Genomic DNA, 8,187 nt, shown 5'->3' on the forward strand with positions numbered 1-8,187 from the left:
TACTGAGCAATTATTATGTGCCTTTCTTTTTGCATACATTATCACATTTAATCCTCGTAACAATACTGTCATGTAATTATCTACATGAAGCAATTAAAAAAGGATTTCTTTTTTATAGACATGGGAAATAAGACTCTGGAGAGATGAAATCATTTACTGGTCACATAGCTGATGAGTGGATGAGCTTTGCTCCAAACACAGGACTATCAGTTTCCAAAGACTGTGTATTATGTGCAACTAGGCTAAACCCAGCGCATCTTTCATTGGTCATATCCTAACTCCCAGGTAGGCTGCACACTCAGCAACTTCCAGCTCTTAGCATGCTGTGGTTCTATGAATGGGAAATAGCTACTGAGTAGCTTGGAAAGATTGTAATTCCATCCTGCTTGAGTCAAGAAATGCCCAGGGCAGCAGAGGCCAGCCTAGTTAAGCAGGGATGTAAATATTAGCACAGGCATTACGTGAAAGGTCTTTAAAGAATATAAACAGCCTGGCAAAAGGAGAAGATGGAGGATCCAAGGAGTCCAGCAACAGCCATAGCGTCAGAGGCACTTTGAAGAATATGGTGTGATGAAGTGCCAGGAGGACTTGCCTGTCAACGAAAGACTCTCTAATACATCTCAGCTGACAAAAAGCAGGAGAGAAGGTCAGTTCCAATAGAAAAAAATGCTGATGAGGAACTGAGATTGAGGAGATAGCAGAAACTTGGCATTAGAGTTCCACAAGTCCGGAAAGACAAGAGTGAAGGGGTACATGAAAATTAATGACTGATAATGCTAATAATAATAACATTGATTGATAAGGTGATTGCTATGTGCCCAGCACCATGCAGTGTAAGGAGGCGAGTAGCTGTGTAGCCATAACACCATAGACATGATTATTTCAGAACCCAAGTTCACTCCTTTTTCATCTTTCTTGACTGTTGATACTTAAGGGGACTCCCAACCTCATCTGATTCTTTCAACAAGCATTTATCTCATGTCTACTCTGTGCATGCCCTAGGATGTGCCCTGGGGAGATGGGTGAAACTTGTCCTCTAACCTGGAGGAACTCACAGTCTACTGGTGGACAAGGAACATACATATCTACAATGGAGTGGCATGTTTGTTATTAGAGATGTTTGTTATTATTAGTGTACAAGTGTTTTGGGAAATGGGAGGAAGATTTCAGAGAAGAGGTGGTATCTGAGTGGAGAATACTTTTAAGGATGGGTGGAGAGTGAGGGGAGCGCATTGTGAGCAGAGGCGACAGTTTCATAAAAGCTTGAGGCTGTGACAATATATGTTATGTTCAAAATGGCTAAACGGGGACCTCTGGATGTCTAGGATTGGGATATGTTAGAAGCTGCAGTAAGTAGAACCTGAAAGATATGGTGGGATAAAATAGTGAAAAATATTTCAAAGACATTGTTAAATCAATCATCATGTTTATTTATTGAGCATCTACTATGTGCTAAGTATGGAATCTGGCACTGGGACTACAATGTCAAGTAAACCAGAGTTGGTCTCTGCTTCACCCATAGGATGACCACATGTTCCAGTCTCCTTCTTTTCCTGGAATAATTATTAATAACATCTCCTTTTACTTTCAAAAGTGTTCCCATTTACACTGTAAGTTATATGATGATGCTACCTCAGAATTTCAGAAAGACAAACATTAATCAAACAATCACCCAATATGTAACTTCAAATTGTGCTAGATGTTATGAAAGAAAGATGCAGAGGGCTATTACAGCAAGCATTGGAAAGCAGCTTCATTCGCCACAGGAATTTAGCTTTCTCTGCAGGCAAAACAGACAGAAGGTTTTTAAGTTACAGATCAGATCTTAGTTTTAGAAGTCATGGCATTTCTGTGCTTGTTGAAGATTTCTCTCTCCTCTCTCTCTCTCTCTCTCTCTCTTTTTCAGAGTCTCGCTCTCTCACCTAGGCTGGAGTGCAGTGGTGTGATCTTGTCTCACTGCAGCCATCACCTCCTGGGCTCAAATAATCCTCCCGAGTAGCTGGGACTACAGGTTCCTGCCGCCATGTCCAGCTAATTTTTGTATATATTTTTTTAATAGAGATGGGGTTTTACATGTTGCCCAGGCTAGTCTCAAACTTCTGGGCTCAAGTGACCTGCCCACCTTGGCCTCCCAAAGTGCTGGGATTATAGACATGAGCAACTGTGTCTGGCCCCTCTCTCTTTCTCTTTAATGTCTCCTAGTTATTATCAATAAGAATTGGAGAAAATCCAATTTTCATTGTATAGACTTTCACAGTGTAAATGTACTTTTTTTCTTCAGAGTTGCAGAGTGAAAAGTTCAAAGCAAATATGTCAGCCAAAGCTCGCTTTCTGTCCTAGCTCTACCTAGAGCCAGCTGCCTGACCCTGGACAAGTTACTTCTCCTGAGCCTTGGTTTTCTCATCTTTTATTTTTATTTTTATTTATTTATTTTTTTTTAGAGATAGGGTCTCACTTTGTCACCTACGCTAAAGTGCAGTGGTGGGATCATAGCTCACTGCAGTGTCAAACTTTTGGGCTCAAGCGATCCTCCTGCTTCAGCATCCTGAGTCCCTGGGATTACAGGTGCGAGCCACCACTCCCAGTTCAGGTTTTCTCATCTTTAGGAAGGGAGGGTCATTCCCACCTGCAAGGGTGGCTGTGAGGACTGGAAATATGGTGAGTAAAGTGACTAGTACAGTGCTGGCCACATGGTAGGCATTCAAAAAACAGCACCTACTTTAGTTAGGGTTTTCTGAGCTTGTGATTGTCTCAGAATGGGTGCTATGACTGGTGGAGAAATGCATTTCATAGAAGACACACCACTGTCTACAACAGGGAAGAGAGTGGAGGTCAGTGGGCAAGGAAGGGAAGGGAAAGGGCTGCTGGTGTTTCCACCACTAGAAGGAAATTGGGTTGGAAAACAAACACCTGCCCTTTTTAGGTAGACTCTCCATGGCCCTTAAGAACCAGAACCTACAGACCTGGTGTGCTAAGCAGAGTAAGAAAGAGGCATCTAATGGTGTATGCACTGAAAATGCAGACCGCCTTGCATAACCAGGTCCTCCTGGGAACGTCTGGGAAAATCAGACAGTGAGGCTCCATCTTGCTTTTGTCTTCTCTTCCTCATTCCTCGGGCTTGTATATAACTCCCTCTGTGGGCAGAGGAAGGCCCCTGATAGAGGGATGCAGGCAGACACTGCACTGAGTGAGCCTGAGAAGACGGGGACAGAGCAGGCTGCATGGAGTTGGAGGGAGGAGGAACTAGGAGCCTCCGCCCAGTGGCTATTTTGGAGCTAGAAGTGCTGTGACCACTTCCGTCCAGGTCTGGCTTGTGTCCTGACTGGGAGACCAGGCTGCTGGAGTCTGCATCTCATTTTCTTTCTGATTTGCCTCTGGTGTTGTTCTACTGTGTGTTGGTTTTCGAGGGCTGCCATAACAAATGACCACATCCTGGATGACCGTTTGTTTTCTTACTGCTCTGGAGGCTAGACTCCAAAATCAAGGCGTTGTGAGGATTGTTTCTTCTGATGTCTCTCTCCTTGACTTGTAGATGGCCACACCCTCCCTCAGTCGTCACATGGTCTTTTCTCCGTGCATTCTTGTCTGTGTCCTAATCTCCTCCTTTTATAAATGCCCCTCATAATGGATTAGGGCTCACTCTCATGACCTCATGTCACATTAATTACCTCTGTAAAGACCCTGTCTCCAAATACAGTCAAATTCTGAGGTACAAGGTGTTAGGACTTCAACATATGAATTTTGCGGGGATGCAATTTAGTTCATAACAGACAGCTGGGCAAGTTGCATCTTTGGTCTTCATCCCTTAAGAGAGGAAAAGTGGCTTGGTTGGTCTACTGAGCCTCTTTCCTTGGAGAGGAGTTGAATCAGGAAGCTGCAAGCTTCTCAAAACAGTGCAAATCCCTCTCTAAACCCTCTTGGCTTTACCCAGAGCCAATGGGTAATCCACTGCCTGCTTTGGGGTTCCTGGATGCTTCCTCTTGCTTCCTCAAGCCTGATTTTAGGATCTGGGATCTGCTTTGCTTCTGGTGGAGAAATAGGTGTCTACTCTGAAATTACCTCCCCTTGGGACTGTTCAAATGTATTTCTCTTGTTTTTTGCAGACGTTCCTTTAACAGAAAAGCGCTCTCAGCCCTCAAAGATCCCATGCAGAGGACTCACCTACTGCAGGATAAGAGAGCCAAGTAAGTTGCCACACTTTTTCCATTCACCTCTTCCTTCCTCTGCAGAGAAAGGCAGGAGACCACACCTGTGTTTGTGATATTACAGACACGCTGAGATCCACAAATGTGTCATTAGCCCACCAGGCTGGCAGAGAACGGCTGCATCCGAAGGTGATTTAACACAGGTAGAACCCTGCTTACAGATGGGCGGGCTTCCAAAGATTTGCTTGTAGCTTAGTTATTATGAATTGGGAGTGTTTTCCTCTCACAGAAAAAGTGTTAAATGCAGGGGGAGGTTTTCAGGGAACTCCTGAAAAATCAATCTAACTCACAATAATTAAAATACGAAATATGATCATTTCTGTCCCCAACACCCAAATTTCATACATGCCATTGTTCCAGTGGGAAAATATATTGTGAGTTCCAACTGTGTGTATCAGGACCAGTGCTTCTCGCTCATCGGTGTAGCTCACCTGACAGTAGCTTCATGGAAAGAGGGTGTTTCTGTGAGGGAAAGAAGGATGATACTGGGCCAGATACTTCTGGACACCAGTAAAACAATAGGTAAAGAGTGTAAAATATTCACATTTTTAAAAGCAGGACCATATAGTTGATTACATTTAGGTCTCGTGGTAACCCTGCAAGGATAAGTATTATGATCTCCATTCTAGAGAAATGGAGTGTGAGACTCAGAGATGTCAAGAGACACTTCAGGCTCACACAGCAGAGACAGTTGCTGCCCTCAGAATGGAATGCATCTCACATCTGCATCTGACCTCTAGGTCAACCTCTCTTCAGCTTGGCTGTGGTAGGGAATTCAGTTTCTGGGTGTTAATGTGTCCAGCAATCCCAGCTAGTCTGTCTGGCAGGACACAGAAGCCCATTCTTCTCTAGGAATGACCATGACCCTGGGAAGGACTAGGACAGGGCAATTCGTGCTGCTGCTGTGTGAGGGCTGGGCAGAGGTTTGGAGGTGATAGCAGCCTGTGCAGACTGCAGAGTTTTTAGGATAAATGGTGATTTTCCTCCTTGGTGATTTCCCAAGGCCACTGAGGCCTGACAATTCTGGCAGGGAAACCAAATTTAAATGAGTCCCTTTTCATGTCTGCCTGAGGGGTAGACATTAGTCAGAGAGCTAACAACCTTTCCTGACTGTTTCCTGTGTTCTGGACACGGTATATGGGGGTTGTGAAGAAACACAGTCATTGTTCCAAAGGTATTTTGTACCTGGACAAAATAAAACAAACAGAGAAACAAATACACACAGGAAATGTCGAACAAGTTAGGGTAGATTCCTCCACCTGTGAAGTGAACTGCAGAGGGCGCCTGTGAGCATCATCAGTTAGGGGTGGGCTCACTCAGAAAAGGCTTCTGACTTGGCTATGAAAAGTGCTATAGAATGTGAGAATTGGAAAGGTGTTTCGATTTTTAGTTCAACCCCTATATTTTCTTTCCGATCAGAAAACTGAGGCCCAGGGAAGTTAGTGACTGGCCTATGAGTTTTTCTTTTTTCTTTTTCTTTTGAGACGAGGTTTCACTCTGTCACCCAGGCTACAGTGCAGTGGTTCAATCTAGGCTCACTGCAATTTCCACCCCCTGGGCTCAAGTGATCCTCTCACCTCAGTTCCCTAGGTACCCGGGACCACAGGTATACACCACGATGCCGGGAAATTTTTTTTTTTTTTTTTTTTGAAATGGAGTTTTGTTCTTGTTGCCCAGGCTGGAGTACAGTGGCGTGATCTTGGCTCACCACAACCTCTGCCTCCCGGGTTCAAACAATTCTCCTGCCTCAGCCTCCCAGGTAGTTGGGATTACAGGCACCGGACACCATGCCCAGATATATATATATATTTTTTGTATTTTTAGTAGAGACAGAGTTTCTCCATGTTGGTCATGCTGGTATCAAAATCCCGACCTCAGGTGATCCGCCTGCCTCGGCCTCCCAAAGTGCCGGGATTACAGGTGTGAACCACTGTGGCTGGCCTGCTAATTTTTTTTAAATTTTATTTTGTAGACACGGGGGCTTCCTATGTTGCCCAGGCTGGTTTCAGACTCCTGGGCTCAAGAAATCTGCCCCACTTGGACTCCCAAAGTGCTGGGATTATAGGCATGAGCCACTGTGCACAGGCCTGGCCTAAGGTTTTAAGCTAGTAAATGGGAGAGAGAGGATGAGAATTCAGGTTTCCTCACTCTGTGTCTAGTTGCTCATAATTACATTGGAAGGGGATGGGGAAAGAACCAATTAAAAAAGATGTCAGAGGAAGGAAGTGGAGATAGTGGATTTTACAGACAGGAGTCCATGTGGAGGAGAGGTAAGAAATTGGGTAAATAAGGGTGTGGGAACCAGGTGGCCAGAGGCCTTGAAGGTTGAGTGGATAAAATTTTTGTGTTTTTCCTGACTGACAATAAGGGACAGAGGGATAGAGAGACAGCCATGCTAACTCCCAGGGGCATCTTCTGCTGACATTGTTTGTATAATAAAAATGGTTATTCTGCAAACAGCCCATTTTAAATCAGATGCCCAGACTTTCGGCTTGTTGAATTCACCCAGTGTGGTAATCTGGGCCAGAAATTTTGACCTCTTTGCTCTATAAATATAATGTATATTTATATATTATAAATATAATGTATAAAATCCCAGACTTTGTGGACTCTTCCAGTCAAGCCTCTTGTTTCTTAGTCTGACTAGTGATAAGGATCTTTGCTGCACAGAATTGAATTCTCATTGGCCAAATCTCAGGCCTGCCTTCCCTTTCCCCACATATCTTGGGTAGGACCCCATAGGGCTCCTTAAAGAAGCAGCCTTGTGTGTGGATGCTGGATAGGGACAGAAAGGAAGTGAGAGGGCAAGGAGCCTGCTGGGGAGGCCATGAGGATACACGGCTTGCAGCCGATTCTCTGCTTGCTGCCATTGGTTTGTTGGTATTGCAGAAACATGGCTCCAGCACCAGGGGAGAATGTAAGGGTCAAGAACTGCAAATTGTAAACCACAGTGAAGTGAGATGAATCAATCTGCAGTGACCTAAGAGACAGGAGGAAAGCCTGCTAACAGGAGGCTTAGAAAAGGCTCCAGAATGTGCCGGGCTGCAGGAGACCATGGCCAGGCCAGCTCTGTCCACTTGGACAACCAGGCTTGGTCAGGTTTGATCACAGGGTTGTCAGGGAGCAGACCAGGCCAATTGGGACCAGATAGTATCTCCCCTGCAGTGCCTTAAGAGGTCAGGGTTCAAGATGGTTCCTTGGAGCAAGCCAGCTTTTCCACTGCCGTCACAGACCCTGGAGAGGAAAGCAGCACTTTTGTTTACATGGTTGTCATTCTTTTCTGATTTGTAGTATGTATTTGTTAAAGAAAATATAGAAAACCTACAGGAGAAAAGAGGATATTATCCACAATCATACCACCAAAGGTAATCACTGTTAATATTTTAGGGAATTTCCTTCCAATCTGTTTTTTTTTTTCCTGTGCATACATATCTTAAAATAAAATTAGAGTCATATTATATTTGCATTTTTATAGTTTCTTTTTTAATTTAATATTATATGATGAGCCTATTCCCATCCCTTTCATATTATTCTACAATATCTTTTCTTTAATAGTTTCACAGTATTCAATTTTGTGGATTTATATACATTTAGTTAATCTTTATAACTGTATATTTAGATTTCCTGCAGATTTGCACCATTGTAAACATTACTGCAATGAACATCTTTATATTGTAATAATCTTTGACCACATTTCTGATTGTTTCCTTAGGAGGCACTTTCCTAGAAGTGGAATCACTGTTTCAAAGGCTCTTGTTATATGCTGGTTAGTTGCTCCCCTCACCTCCCCCCACCTGAAGTGTTATATCAATTTACACTCTCATTAATCAGTGGCTATGACAGTGCCCATCTCACTGCACCTTTGCCAGCACTGTGAATTATTATATTCTTTTAAGTGGAAGGTTGCCTTTTCAGCATGATGCTCAGCTGACTGATAGCATAAGCTTTGAACGTGGCAGCTGATTTCTTTGTGCTTATTAGC

At 43.8% G+C, this 8,187-nt stretch overlaps 1 long non-coding RNA gene across 1 annotated transcript; it reads right to left on the reverse strand.

Annotated features, from left to right (window-relative positions):
* Positions 1–2,400: 2,400 nt before the first annotated feature.
* Positions 2,401–4,225, reverse strand: LOC105537445. Its single transcript, XR_001005712.1, has 2 exons — positions 3,012–4,225; positions 2,401–2,647 (listed from the first exon to the last, which is right to left on the reverse strand). It is a non-coding gene; the product is annotated as an uncharacterized LOC105537445 (long non-coding RNA).
* Between the last annotated feature and the right edge of the window lie 3,962 nt (positions 4,226–8,187).

This window comes from Mandrillus leucophaeus, unplaced genomic scaffold, assembly GCF_000951045.1.
Source record: "Mandrillus leucophaeus isolate KB7577 unplaced genomic scaffold, Mleu.le_1.0 Scaffold172, whole genome shotgun sequence".
In the NCBI taxonomy this organism is placed as follows: domain Eukaryota; kingdom Metazoa; phylum Chordata; class Mammalia; order Primates; family Cercopithecidae; genus Mandrillus; species Mandrillus leucophaeus.